We start from the raw sequence: 14889 nt of genomic DNA on the forward strand, positions 1-14889 counted from the left end.
CACACCTGTCGAGAGGGGAAGGGAGCTCATCAACCCCCTTACAGTCCAGAGAATTTGTGAGGTGCCATAAGTCCACCTCTTGAGTGCTTCTCAAGAATCTGGAGTAGCCTGCTCTTCTCTTTCTCTTTGTCTTTGTCTTTCTCCTCCTCCTTGAAGTCCAGATACATCTCAAGAGCCACTTCATTGCAAGTCCTTGAAGTTTCTCCTCTTCAAACTGACATGATTCAACATTAGTGTTAAGTAATATCAAATTGTCACCATCTTTTCAGGTTTATATCTACTCCCTCCCCCAATTACTTCAACTTCATTCTCAAACATATCTCAAAACCAGAATAAAGAATAATTACAAGATAGGCAAAGAAATGGATTATCAACCAAATCAACCCACATGTTTAACTCAAGTACAAATGATATCATTCCAATTATCCTAATTGTAGACACATTATGCAAAGATCTAGCTCTCTGGGGAAAGCTCTTCTGGGAAAGGTGGAAGGAAAGAGATGAATCATCCATAGAGATTATCTATCTCTAAGGTAGATGAACTTTCTTTTCGTGGCAGTGGATGCACCATTGGAAGAAAGACCAAGTTAGGCAAAACATCATGGAGAAAGTATATCTATATGATTGCTATGATTGAATGGATGGCATGTAATAAATCAAAATAGTCTACAATTTAAGAAGCATTTAGAATATAAGAAAAACTAGGGATTAGCAAACAAATAGTCTAAATTCACTGAAAAACAAAATGTCAAGCGCGCTGAGAGTTTGGACTTTAAAATAATATAAAAACAGATAGTCCCCAACTTACAACTATTCGTTTAGTGAACATTTGAAATTACAATAGCACTAAAAAAAAGTGACATATGACTGTTTTTCACACTTAACAATTATTACAACATCCCCGTGGCCATGTGATCAAATTTTGGACACTTGAAGTGTCTCAGAGATATGTGATTACCTTTTATGACCTTTTGACAAACAAAGTCAATGGAAAAGCCAGAGTTACTTAACAACCATGTTACTAACTTAACACTGCAGTGACTCAGTGACTATGGCAAGAAAGATCGTAACATGGGACAAAACTCACTTAGCAACTGTCTCACTTACCAACAGAAATTTTGGGTTCAGTTTCAGTTCATAAGTCAAGGACTAGCTGTATTGCCTAGACTCACAAGCAACATTAAGGATTCGGTGGTGGGATGTCTCACATTTCCTGACTGGAGACTTGCATGGCTATTATCCAAATTATTCCACATTTGGCTGAAGAATATGAAAATCAATATTTGTCTTGGGATTTCATGTAGGGACAAGTTGAATGGCAACCCAAAACTAGCTTAACTGCATTTCATTCATTTACATTGCCTTCACATACAAAAAGGCAGGAGAATTATCAGTCAAATCTCGCCAAAGATGGGACAAAATGATGGGATGGATATTTCTTAAATTTTTTTAGTTTATTTTATTTCAACATATGTTCATTCTATTCCATTTACCAGGAAGACAATCTCATAGCAAAAATGGAGCAGGATATAAGGTGTGATCTTTTCTCAGTTGAAAAAGATGTCAATGTAAGTTTGAGCGAATGTCAGACTTCAGGCTTCTGTTTGGAATCCTAACATGAAACGATGATAAGGAAAAGTTGAAAGTAGGAAAGAGCGATGGAGTGAAAACCTCAAATTTGTTTCCGTGGCTAGAGAAGGAAAATCAAACGAACCAACCTGATGGTGACAAGCACAACCACAAAAACTGTCTTCTGTACTTCACTTGTCCTTAAGGCTCCCACGTGCAGCATCCTCAATTTTCATTGTAATCTGGTGGCTCTTTATGTGTAACTTATATGAAAAGAACCACATTGATTGAAGCAGGTTTAACTCAGTAAAAAACCTATTCTGCTGAGATTGTCTGAGCTAGGTGATTTTATCAAGTTCTCTTTTGGTTCCATTTTCTCTCTCATCCCCATCCCCAAGGGAGGCGGCAGCCCAGCTTGCTGAGCAAATTGGCCTAAATTGAGTTCTTTCTCTGCCACAGACCAGCCTTGAAAACTTTATGCATTCTTTTCCTCCTTTTTTTCTCCCTGAATACCCTCCCGCGCCCCCCCCCTATTCCTTTTCCAATTAAAATGGAGAAGTTTGCACCGATACCTGCTCCAATTAAATGAATACTGCATTACCAGCCACACACTCCAGTTCTTCGTTACCCTCCCTTCATTAATTTTGCTCCTCTGAGGTTTCCTGGCTAACTGCCAAGGACTTATGGCACACGTTCAAAAATCTTGTACACTTGATCCCTTCAAAAATCATTCTTGGATTTAAGCAGCCGAGTCTTCAGACCCAGGACGAGAAACACGAGGAGGTGGTACTGTGAGGAAGAGACCAAATGAAAGAATAAAGAAAAGTACTGAGGGGAAAGAAAGGTTAAAAAGCTCACACAACAGAAGCAAAGTTAAGAGAGGTTAAACTTCTGGGCTAATTGGTTTTGCTTCCTTTGATCCGAAGGGGTAGATTATTGTGTGCACCTGAAAGGTTTCCTTCCTGAAAGGTTTCCTGCTTTAGTTAGCAGCCTCCTCGTGCCCACAGGAAATGCATCATCTTCTTAACACCTCAGGCAAATTGGCTATCAAATTACACAGCAGCCAAGAAAAACCCAGGAAATCAGAGTCTTGAGCAGCTGCGCTAAACTCTCTCACCTGCACGTCCAGAAAGCATGAGAGATTCCCATCTAATTTTCCAACACAGCATAGCATCAGCTCTTCTCATCTGACACCGGGAAGAGCTAATACCGTGTTGAGCTGTCAGGAATGATAGCCATATTGTCAAGCCTGAAATAACAGAGAAAAGGCACCGTAGCCATGGTGTTACCATTTCAAACAACATGAAGAAGAAGAAAAAGAAGGCAGTGGAGGTGGAGGAACTTCCTGTCATAGAATAGGTAATTTTTCCATATTTATCAAGCAAAGATTTGTTGAACAGATATAACTACGGTAGGCATGTCATGTAGGCAGCCTCTACTAGTCTGTAATAGCAGGATGTTAACAGCACAGGTAATGTGTGTGATTTTTCTCTTTTCGCTCTGTCTGAGAAGAAGAATTTCATGGATGGCTTCAGTGAAACTACCTAGGAAAAGAATAGGAAAATGTGTCTTTGCAGTGTTTTCTGGTGGAGTGATAAAGACAGGTACATGGCTTTAAGGTCACATTGAAATGATTGGCCTTTCCATCACCCAACTTCCCTTCAATCCTCGATTAAAAGTCAGCAATGATTATATGGATTGTGCAGACTATTTCAGCATAGCAGAATGCTAAAATGGACATGCATATTTGTTTAAATATCTATAGTACTCATACAGAACTGAATCAATAGAAAGATATCCTGTCAAGCCATGAGCATAGAATTGTCTCAGCCAATCAGTGATTGGCTTCCTGGTCTGTAAGCCATGCAATTTATTTATTATTAAATATATATAATATGTTATTCTTAGTGACTATGGGCAGAGTGCTTCAGCCTGTACCCTGAGTTTTCTGCTGAAAAATAATTTTTCCCCTCTATAAAGAGAGAAAAAAGCAGGGTCGATGTTATATTTGGGTTCCTTTTTTCTGTCCTAGCATTCAGTCATCATACAAGGATATGAGTAGCTGAGAGGCAGGTTGACCCAGACCTCTTCTCCAATCACCACATGTAGAAAAATATGTTGTGTCCACAACACTATTTGCAAAGTTCCCCACCTGATTTAAAAACAAAACAAAGCCTTTGGAGTGCACGCGGAGATATCCATGAGCTGGTGCACTTAATAAGCACCAGGCAACCAAATCATATGTTTGCTAAGAACAGTGGATCAAATCTACAGTGGTCAGATCTAAAGCTCCATCTGGAAGACCTAAGTGTAGTCTGACATTGCTGTTAATTCATCCTAAAGACCTCCTCCTTAAATCAGCAGTTTACAGTGGGGAGTACTGATGTAGCTGAATATGCAACTAAAACGGCATTTGCCAAAAGATCATCAAGCAGGGACTTGTAAACACTTACAAAAGGGAAAAAAAGTGATTATTGGAAGACAACAAGAGTTTGTTAAAAAATAGGCCATGCCAGACTAATCTTATTCCATTTTTCAGAAAATGACCTGATTGGTAGTGAAAAGAATACCATGGATGTAGCATACCTACATTTCACAAGACAAGCTGAACACGACTGCCTCCTTGATATCATGAGACAATGTGGGATGGATTGTCCCACTACCAGATGGATTTTCACTTTGTGTATCAAATGTGAGGTCCTTAATCCACCTTAATGCTCAACTTGTCTACATGGAGAGAAGTATTCAGTAGAATACCCAAGGGTTCACTCAATGCTCTTCAACATTTTTATAAATAATTTAGGTGAGGGCTTGAAGTCATGCTTAGCAAATTTACAAATGACATAAATATGCCTCAGGTTCAAAAGCATCTTAATGGTTTTGAACATTGGGTCTTCCCCCCACCCCTCAAAAATGCAGTTCAATAGCAAGAAATATAGGACTCTGAACTTAGGAAAAATCAGATGTACTAAATAGGTAGTAGCTGAGTTAATGGTAGTGTTTATGAGAAGGATCTTGGTACCCTGGTAAACTTCAGCTTACTGATTATCCAGAAAAGGGGTAAAGCTGTCAAAAGTATCTGGCCACTTAGACACACACACACACACACACACACACACACACACACACCATACACTTGCACAGCCTCACACCTGAGTGGGAAGCTCGCAGGAAGCTGCAAGGAGGTATTTACTTCACAACCCATGGTCCTCACTTAATAACAGCAATGGGGACATTTCCAAACTTCCAGTTGGCCCATTGGCCCTGCTTTTCGCCCTCCCCAGGCTTCAGGAAAGCCTCCAGAACCTAGGGAGGGTGAAAACTCCCTCCCATGTGAATGCGGTCATGCACACGAGTTGGGGTCACATGCCCATGCGCAGGTCGGTGGGACGCATTGAATTGTGGGTGTGGGCACATGATAGCACACATACACACAATTTTGGCAAGCCTTTACAAAAAGGTTCACCATCACTGGTATAGATCCTTGGACAGAATAGGATACACACACAATATTTTAACACTTACAAGTTTAATGGTAGCATTAAAATCAGGAGTTCCATCATCACAACACTCAGCTTAACATGTCACTTAAACATCAAGTGGGAAATGTCAACAAGAGTGTTAAAACTACCAGTTGAACACAAAGAGAAAGGTCAGTATTGGGAAAGACCTATAGGTAACCTTGCCATGGCTTTACTAGGGTAAATGATGAAATGGGCTCATCATGTAGAAAGCTTTACTCATGTTAATTTAGCATCTTATATTTGATAATTATTGCCCCTACAAAGGAATTTGCCTAAAACACCGTTTGAAGAACGGTTTGCATTTATGTTACATTGATTGAAAATTAATGTTTAAAGTACCTCATCAATGAATCCATAGCTCAGATATACAACATCATCCTATCAGTGTCAATTCTAATCTGGAAAACACATTACTGTATTACAGCAATTAGCAGAAAATGCTTTCTCAGGACTGCATCATTGTATTAGTTTGAAAGCTTCAAGGTGTACTTTGAATGCCTGCATGCCAAAAGAAACTATGTGAGGGAGGGAAAGGGTTTTCCCCACATATAAGAAATTATCATGAGGAATTTCCAACCTAGCATCTTAATTTTCTTATATATATAGGCTAGTTGTTCTTCCCACAATCAGACAGATAAAGGCCGGGAAAAGCTTTATTACTCCTTTATTCTGAATGTATAGACTGGGTCTCAGACAGGCTATTCAAATATAATGCTTAATTATAACTAAGTCTTAAACATTAAGAATAGGGAAAGACCTTTCTGATGGAATGAATGGTCCATATTTATATCTTAATGCAAAACATCTGCGGTTCTCAATGACAGAGGAATGACAAAGGTCACTGAAGTTCACAAGAAAGGAAGACAAAGCCCAACATTTCATCAAACCAGTTCTGCAAATGTAGGCTGTGGCGTGAGACCTCTTTAAAAGCAAAACAAATTAAAAGATATCAGAATGGAAGAAACATTCATCTGTGGTAAAACAGCATGGGAGAAATGAAAGGGGAGGGGAGTTTTGTTTGACTCACCATAGAGATCCATTTGAGAGATTTAAGATGAAATTTCAAACACTTTGCCTATAGAAGAGAATAGTTGTAAACTTAACAAAGTTTAGGCAAAAAAGAAACTTTTATTTGGTTAGGCTTCTGCCAGACCAGTGAAAGCTAATGATAGTAAGCCCTGGAGTTACTGCAAATAATTTAATTATCAGGAATATCTTCAGTGAAGGAAGGACAAAACCATTATGAGAAGTTATTCAAAATGAAAGCTATTATTAACTAGGGAAAGGAAGCTGTGTGGTTCAAAAATCCATATAAGTAGTGTTGAACAATTGTGTGTGAAAACGCAAAGTTTACTATTGCAGATAAATTCATTAACCACATTCCAAACTCTTTAGACCTCAATACCCTAAGCTGAATTCCTAACATGGAATAAAGTTTTATGGAGCTTGATAATATATCTTGAAAAAGTTATTGATTACCAATGATATCTCATTCTTTTGCGGTAATTAGCTTTCTCCATGGTAGATGCACATCAACATCAGAAACAAATATGCAGTTCCAAAGGTTTAAACATGTTTTCAGAGGGGGAACAGCCTAATCCTTGCATTTCAAAATGCAATGCAATGTAATTCAGAAAGGGAACCCAATCATTTTCACAACGATGTACAGTGCAGGCAGTCCTTGTTTAATGACTGTCTTGTTTATCGATCATAGTTACAGCAGTGATGAAAAAATAACATTACAGCCAATGCTTGCATTTATGACATTTGCAAAGCAAAGGAAAATTAAAGTAATATCATAAGGACAGTCATTGTAGGAAGAGTCATGACAAAAAGGGAAAAAAAATCAGGAGGGATCTGGTAACACCTTTTCTGACTCGCAAATGTTATTAAAAGGCATACGGTTTTGTGAGCTGCAGCTGACAAAAGCTTGTGCCTTTTAATAGCATTTGTTACTTGGAAAAGGTGCTTCTAGACCACACATCCTTTTTTGAGGTATCTTCTTTCTTTAAGATCCTACTTTGTACTACAGTATGGCTTTGTGCCAGTCCGCAGGTCGGATGAGTCATGCACTGGCCATGACCACATCCAAATTAGCGAAGGGTGGGGGGGAAGTCCTGATACATTACGTGATGCTGCCATGACGCCATGAGTGTGACACCCCTGCTTTATGCTGACCTTTGTTTCTGGCTATGAGGATACTGTCTGTGTTTAAACTGTGTCTTTTAAAACAGAATTTTTAGTCTTTTCATAGTGGTGATTTCATGGACAGCATGATGACTTCCATTTTTACCCCTCCATTAAATCTTTTTTCTGTGTATCTGTAGTGACTATTTTCAGCAATTAAGTAGGACTGGCCCCGGTTAGCACTTAGATTTATTATTTATTTATTTATTTATTTGACTTATATACCGCTTCATAGGGCTTTCAGCCCTCTCTAAGCAGTTTACAATATTTATTTTTTTAGCAAATTGAGTCAGCAACTTGCCCCCACAGTCCGGGTCGTCATTTCACCCACCTTGGAAGGATGGAAGGCTGAGTCGACCTTGAGCCGGTGAAATTTGAACTGCAGATCACAGTCAGTTAAAGTGGCCTGCAGTACTGCACCCTAACCACTGCACCACCTCGGCTCTGGGGATCCCAGAGCATCTGTCAGGATAGGAAGCTAAAAAAAAAGAATTATCTCAGAAGAATGCAATGACAAACCACTTTTTTAATTCTGTCATGAAAACTGCATGAGTGCAGTCACTGGGAACTGATCCATAGACCTTCAGAAGTTAACCCGCATTCAGAGCAGTGGTGGGTTCCTAACTGGTTTACTACCAGTTCGCTGAGTGCACACTTCACATGTGCTCTCTCACTTCACTCACATGCGCGCCAGACACGCGTTCACAGTTGAGCAAAAATTAGTCAAAAAAAGGGGAAACCGCTGATGTGGCAATTCAAGCTGCCACTCTAGATAGGCTAGGCTTCGGAAGGTTGAACAAAGGTAAGTATAGCCCAGGGGCGGGCGGGCAGGCGGGCGGGCGGGCGGGCCCTCTTTTAACAGAAACAGAGAACCAGTTCGCTCTCTGTTTGGAGCCAGCACTACTGGTTCGGGATAACCTGTCCGAACAGGTAGGAATCCACCTTTGATTCAGAGCCACCAAGGAGCAATATTCCATTGTGAATATTGGAGAGAAATCCATTATGCACACCTTAGTGTAGCATTCCTTTAACTTAATAGTTAATAACTGAATGGTTCGTATTTTAATTGTTAAAATATTAATGGTTTTTGCTTTTGTATCATCCCTGAACCATAAATCACTCAAGCAGACTAGGCCGGTGTTAAATTACCAAACTAAAGACACTGTTAAAACTAAGCAACCTTACACACATACAGATGCTAGATCTTAAGCACCCTCGGCCATGTGTGTTGCACGACTGCAGCCATTAAGTCCCACATAATGAGCAACCTCACACAGAGAAGTCTCTTCTCTTCACACAATGCATTCATGCTGGATTAGGCCTTATAGTCTTTATTCAGTGGCATCTATCATAACCGAGTAGCTAGAAAGAGAAATGAATAAAATAATGTCACTGGTATCCATTAAAGGGGAGACTTCTCACACGAAACAAAGATGGTTGGGAAAGATCGGGGCCTTTTGTTTTATTTCCCCCTCCGAGCGCAACGGTGAAATATGCAAATGTGATAAATCTATGCAAATATTTCCAATATGAAAGTTTTTTCTTTCCGAGAGAAGGTGAATTAAGATAAGCAGAGATGGAATAGTGGTGGGTGGGAACTTTGCCTTTAGCCCGTCCAATAATTTCCTGTTATAAATGCACAATGTTTACTGTAATTCAAAGAAACATCATTGTGAAGTATGAGGGTGGCTTTCCAGAGACTGCAGCTGCAGACAAGATTCTGGATGAAAAATTTTCTGTGCCAGATGAGAAAAAATTGCAATAATTTCCTATAACATGCAGAGCCTTTTTTTAGCACCTTTATTGCCAAAGCAATACTAAACAACCATGCTTGCCTTATAATAGCATTTCTGTAATGGTATTTCATAATGGAAATGCTATTATTACAGAAATTGTATTATAATAGTAGCATTATTATTGCAGGATCTCTTCTATAGCAGAAGCACTGAATATGCCCATTTGTATCGCAGAAGATGAAGGTAAACTTTATGCTTCTATCGTGTTATAAATCTCTTTGCTTTTCTGATTAATATGACAGGCTCAGCGATCATTTTCTCCCAAACTCGAACACTCTATCCAAAATGACCAAGAAGTAGTTCCATTCAGAAGTATTTTAAGGCTCTGTTCCTAGACAAAGAGATCTGAAAGGAAATCCTGCTGATTTTATTTGAGCTTGCTTCTCGGTAGGCATGAATAGGATTGTGCTGAAAAATCCTTGTTTATAATTGCATTAATCAAAACCTAAGCCACAGTAATGTGTCAGTCCCAACAGGTAGGCTGGACCTGGACATCAATTTCACACAAAGGCTAAAACTATTTTTATTGAGTTAAGCTATAGTTCTGCCAGGCTGATTGTGCTGTACAACTTCCTTTTCCTTATAATCCAGTGAATTGGGCCATTGCCTGAACCATTTCTGAATAATATCGTATTGGTCTGGACCAGTGGTGGGATTCAATTTTTTTTACTACTGGTTCTGTGGGTGTGGCTTGGTGGGCATGGCTTGGCTTTGTGGGCGTGGCAGGGGAAGGATACTGCAAAATCCCCATTCCCTCCCCACCACACTAACCTGCTTTCCAGCTCTGTTCTCCTGTTCAGGGCAACAAAAGAGGATCAACTGGGAGGCAGCAGGTGCAGGGCCAGCCTATTTGTTGGTTCTCCAAACTACTCAAAATTTCCACTACCGGTTCTCCCGAACCTGTCAGAATTGGCTGAATACCACCTCTGATCTGGACTTCAAAAATGTTTCAGCTCCTTTTGCCTTACGCAATAGTTCCTGCATATCTTCATCAAGGTTATCTTCCTTATTGTCTAGATAAGGCCCATGGCTGGAGGAGTTGAATAACAAAAGCAAGCTTTGAATCTTTTTTTACATGTATGATGATATCACATGTGCATAGAAAAGCAGGGCTGATACCATATCATTCTAGGAAAATCAGCACGATCTGGTGGATGCACATGCTAGATTAGAGAATTTTAACATTATTCTTTCAGCCAAAAATAAAAGGACATTCTGAGCAAGCCATAATCAACTATATTATACTAGTGGTCAAAATTAGGCATTGCCAGGAGTTTGCCCTTTTCTACTCTCTAAACTTTAGTTCAGGATATCCCATCCATCATTATGGTTTATTCATAACCTTAGAAAGCTGGCTAGGGCTTCTTTGCCCTGTTGTGCATATCAAAGGAAGCTATGGTTTGTATCTTAAGCAAATCTCAACTGGTAGGGTTTGCATGGACCACTAAACCATAAACCACGGTTTTCAAATCATATTCTCCTTTTATTATATAATCAGTCTTCCTCCCAAAGAGAAAGTAATCACAATGGCTTTGATAATATATCTCAAAATGCCAAAGCTAAACAACTGGCATTGTGAGTATTATGTGTCCAAAACTAGCATCTTGCACCACCCAAATGCTCTTGAAGAATAATTTCTTCCATACTTTTCTGGTCTCATTTTGTCTAGCGTTGAATTTCTATCAGAGAGGGCTTTAATTTTACTTTGGTATGGGTTTTATATTTCTTTGAAGCAAAACTTAAAAGCTCCTGGTCAAGACACAAAGAATTGAAGGCATACATTTTCATTAGATTCAGTGATAAAATGGTTCTGACAAAATGATAGCTGACTGTGTCGATATTATTTACTTCTAGAATAAACTAAAAATGACTACAATATGCTTTCCTTTTTTTAAAAAAATGAGAAAATGTAACACTGAATACTGTAAAATGATTTAGCAGAACTCTTATATCCTTATCAGCTACATTAATAGACATTTCATCCCTCATTCAATAAAATATATATTGCGTTATACCAACCCCAAAGAGTACCTACCAGAATTTCCCTATATATGTAGAAAATGAATAAGTAAATTTAAGCCTATAAAATCCAACTGTTTTTATTAAAGTTATCTTGTATTACCTTCAGTACTCTAATTCCAGTGCAGGAAAAAAGAAAAAAAAACTAAGAACCAAAGCTAGTAGCCTTTTTAACATTAAAATAAAATTTTATATACTTCTAAATTGATGCAATCAGATTATAGCATCTGGTTAAGATACAGCCTATGAAACAGTAAACTAAAAAAATTCAATAAGTCCGTATCTTCTCCAGGCAATTCTACTTTTTTTTTCTCTGAACCATCATGACAAATTTCTCTGTGTTTGCATACAGTAAACTTCTTGTATTGATTTCAAGCAGCAGAGCTTAAATTTTCTTCCTCATTTGTAGTGAAAAGATATTAGAAATCTTAATAGTAATTACAAGTAAAAATTAAGAATTGCTTTTTTTCCAGCTTTAACAGATGTGACAACTGCACAGCACAAATCATTTTCTAAAATGATTTCATGGGAGAAGAGGATGAGTGATATGCTGTTGAATTTCTAATTGAATCCCTAAATGACCTTTGCTTCTTGTGTAAAGGTAACTCCAGTAATTTTCCAAAATATCTTAAACTCCAACTTTTATGGAAGAAAATAAGGATGCTTCTCTGCATCATAAAGATCTGTCACCCCAAGTTGAGATGTGCCAGACTATGATAAGGCTAACAAAATTCAGATTTAAAAGTTCTTTAGACAGTCCTCAATTTACAACCACAATTCAGCCCAACATTTCTCTTGTTAAGTGAAGTATTTGTTAAGTTTTGCACCATTTTACAACTTTTCTTTTCTGCCACAATTATTAAGTGAATCACTGAAGTTGTTAAGTTAGTAAGACAATTGTTAAGTGAATGTGGCTTTCCCATTGACTTTGTGTCAGAAGGTCACAGAAGGTGATCACATGACCTTGAGACGTAGCAGCGATCATAAATATGAGTCAGTTCTCAAGCATCTGAATTTTGTCCATGTGACCATGGGAATGCTGCAATTGTCGTAAGTGTGAAAACGGTCCTTTCTTCAATCCCATTGTAATTTTGAATAGTCACTAAATGAACTATTATAAGTTGAGGACCACCTGTACAGAATTCAACTGCACATATACAAGGTTTGCTCTAGATGAGGGCTGTCAAAATCACATGCTGGCCATGGTCACGCTCAGTTTAGCAAAAAAAAGTCTCAATACGTCACGTGACACCACCGTGATGCTGCATGTTTGACACCCCTGCTGTTGATGAAAAAGCAATAGAAAGAAATTGGGCAATTAATGGTTTATAAGCCATTCGCAAGTCCAAGAATCCTTGTTTTGTCGTTCCTGGTTGCAAAAAAATGAACAAATATATTTTATCAGATTGGTATGTGTGCGTAGCATTTCTTTGTGTGAGTGGACCCTCATTAATCATTTTCTTCTCCATTCTCATTCATGCAGAGTATCTTTCACACAATCACTAGAAAAAATTAGGAGGCCTCCTGATGCCAAAGATTTGACCAGTTTATAGCCTTTGAAATGACTGTATTTATTTGGGTGACATTAATATATTTATATATGTATTTATTAGTAAAACTAGATAAGCCCATTTAACCTGAATTGTAAAAATTAAGCATTCATTAAGCATTTTATTATCTTCTGGAAATAGTCTCCCAATGTATATTTCGATTCGGTTCTTTTTATCAATATCCTCCAATGGCAGTAGCAAACCTATTAGTTTCCATACAGCAATAGTAAAAGCGACGTATATTAAAACTGTAATTAGAAGTTATGGTTAATGCAGTATCATTTGGTAGTAAGTTCTGGTAACTTTAATAAAAGTTGCAGCAAGCAATTCTCTTATTCAACTTTCAAATTTTAAAAACAAGATACAGGGAGAGTAGCAATACTATTTCACTGGAGTAATATGTTTTTTTCATTCTTTGTCAAGCTGCCTACACACCAATAAAGATGGCAATTAAAAACAATAACCACAACTTGCAATACCCATAACCTGACATTTTTAGCACCTTGCTGAAATAATTCATCCAGCAGCCAAGCAGAACATTTTTTAATTTCACCGAGGGTGGAAGATTTCTTGAAAAGTTCACTAATCAAACCAATAAGAAAGAGAAACAATGAGAGGGTGAAAAAGAAAGATTTGTTGATAAAACTTGACACTTTGCATGAAACATAAGCAGGGTTGAAAGTAATCAATAAAGCCAATTAGTAGACCAATGGATAGAGAGACCCTTTTCTGAATCACAGTGATCATTCTAAACAGTAAGGAGAATATGAGAATGGTGAAGTAGTAATAGCTCGTAATTTAGAAAAGAAAAAGGAAAGGATGAGACAAAGTTGAGATGCAACCAAATATGAAATTATAAAAGAATGTAAATAAATTCAGATTAGCATTTGCCAACCATCTCTATCTCCAAGTCTTAAAGAACTGAGTCAAGGATACATACATATGTTCTGATGTGTACAATGACTCCAATATAAGAGAGTACATTTAACTTGAGGTTGAACTTTGGAGATCTTGGTGTTCTTTGAGCTTGATTGTTTGCTTGCAAACATTTCATTACCCAAGTAGGTAATATAATCACTGCCCAGGAGTGTGTTGTTTGTTCCCTATTTTATACAATAGCTTGCCCTCCCAGTGTTGGTGTCGGTGTGGTTTTCTCCTTGGTAATTCCTTAATTAGGATTCTTGTTTTCTGCTTAATTGTTTCCTGATGTTAATTCCTGCTTATCTGGGTGCTAGCTACAGGAGAGGATATGTTCTGGGTTTTTTGCTTCCTTTTTAGCTTTTTTATTGTTTCTTTTCAAGAGTATGCTAATGTGGTTTATTCTGGTATTCTTTATTTTCCTCCTCTTTGACCTCAGGTTTTCACAGCAAGGTAAGTCTTCAATAGCAAATATATTCTTTTAATATGACTTTTAAAACATTTTGAAATTGCATCTTAATGTTATGATACAATTAACTATTGTGTCCATTCATGTGTCATTATATGCAAGGCTGGTTTTGGAAGATCCTTGGGAAAAGATGTCTTCAATGTGACTCTAAGGCCTTGACTCTTTTTTTCTCATTGATGCCCTTGTTTATTGATGCCCTTGATCTCTGCTTTCTACACTAAACTACACAACATTCAACAGGAAAATACAAGGCAAATGATAAAGATGAAGATCATTATGAAAAGACAAGCTTCTTTATCTCACCTTATGAAAGCTTTTACAAACAAAATCACAAAGTCTGCATGCTAATTTACAAGAGAATAAATTGGTTTCGAAGGGGAAAGAGTTCAGATTCTAGAATTCTTATAACCACAATGTATGCTTCTCAATAAATCTTGTTAAAGAAAACTCTGATAGAATTACACTTGGAAAGAATAAGCATTTGCTGAAGACCCTGATATAATAACTCCCCCAAACTGTTTCTTTGTAAATCTTTTATCTATGGCTCAGGCACCCCTGAATAATTAGAATAAAGTGCTAATAATTCCTTTTCCAAAGAAATAAAAATGTTCCTAAGTGTGCAGCTTGTAGGGCACAAAGTATCCTGGCAATCGTTCTTTAAAAGATAATGTGATTTAAAACCCCTTGCTTTAAATTTATTTGTGTAGTGAAGAATTATTCTGCTAGCTCTCACTTTTAACAAACTTCTTTCAATCCACACTGTACTTCAACTGCATTAGGACTTTTCAAAGCTTGAGAAAGAGCTGCTTTCCAAATTTCCCACCTCTAAAGCATCAAAATAGCTATGTCTCTTAATG

At 37.8% G+C, this 14889-nt stretch overlaps 1 long non-coding RNA gene across 1 annotated transcript; it reads left to right on the forward strand.

Moving 5' to 3' along the window:
* Positions 1-2649: 2649 nt before the first annotated feature.
* On the forward strand, positions 2650-11838 carry LOC148045158 (uncharacterized). Its single transcript, XR_015697179.1, has 3 exons — positions 2650-2928; positions 9204-9259; positions 11569-11838. It is a non-coding gene; the product is annotated as an uncharacterized LOC148045158 (long non-coding RNA).
* The last annotated feature ends 3051 nt before the right edge of the window (positions 11839-14889 follow it).

The sequence above is a fragment of the Thamnophis sirtalis genome, unplaced genomic scaffold, assembly GCF_051295495.1.
Source record: "Thamnophis sirtalis isolate CommonGarterSnake01/CBP01778 unplaced genomic scaffold, rThaSir2_p1.2 scaffold_6, whole genome shotgun sequence".
In the NCBI taxonomy this organism is placed as follows: domain Eukaryota; kingdom Metazoa; phylum Chordata; class Lepidosauria; order Squamata; family Natricidae; genus Thamnophis; species Thamnophis sirtalis.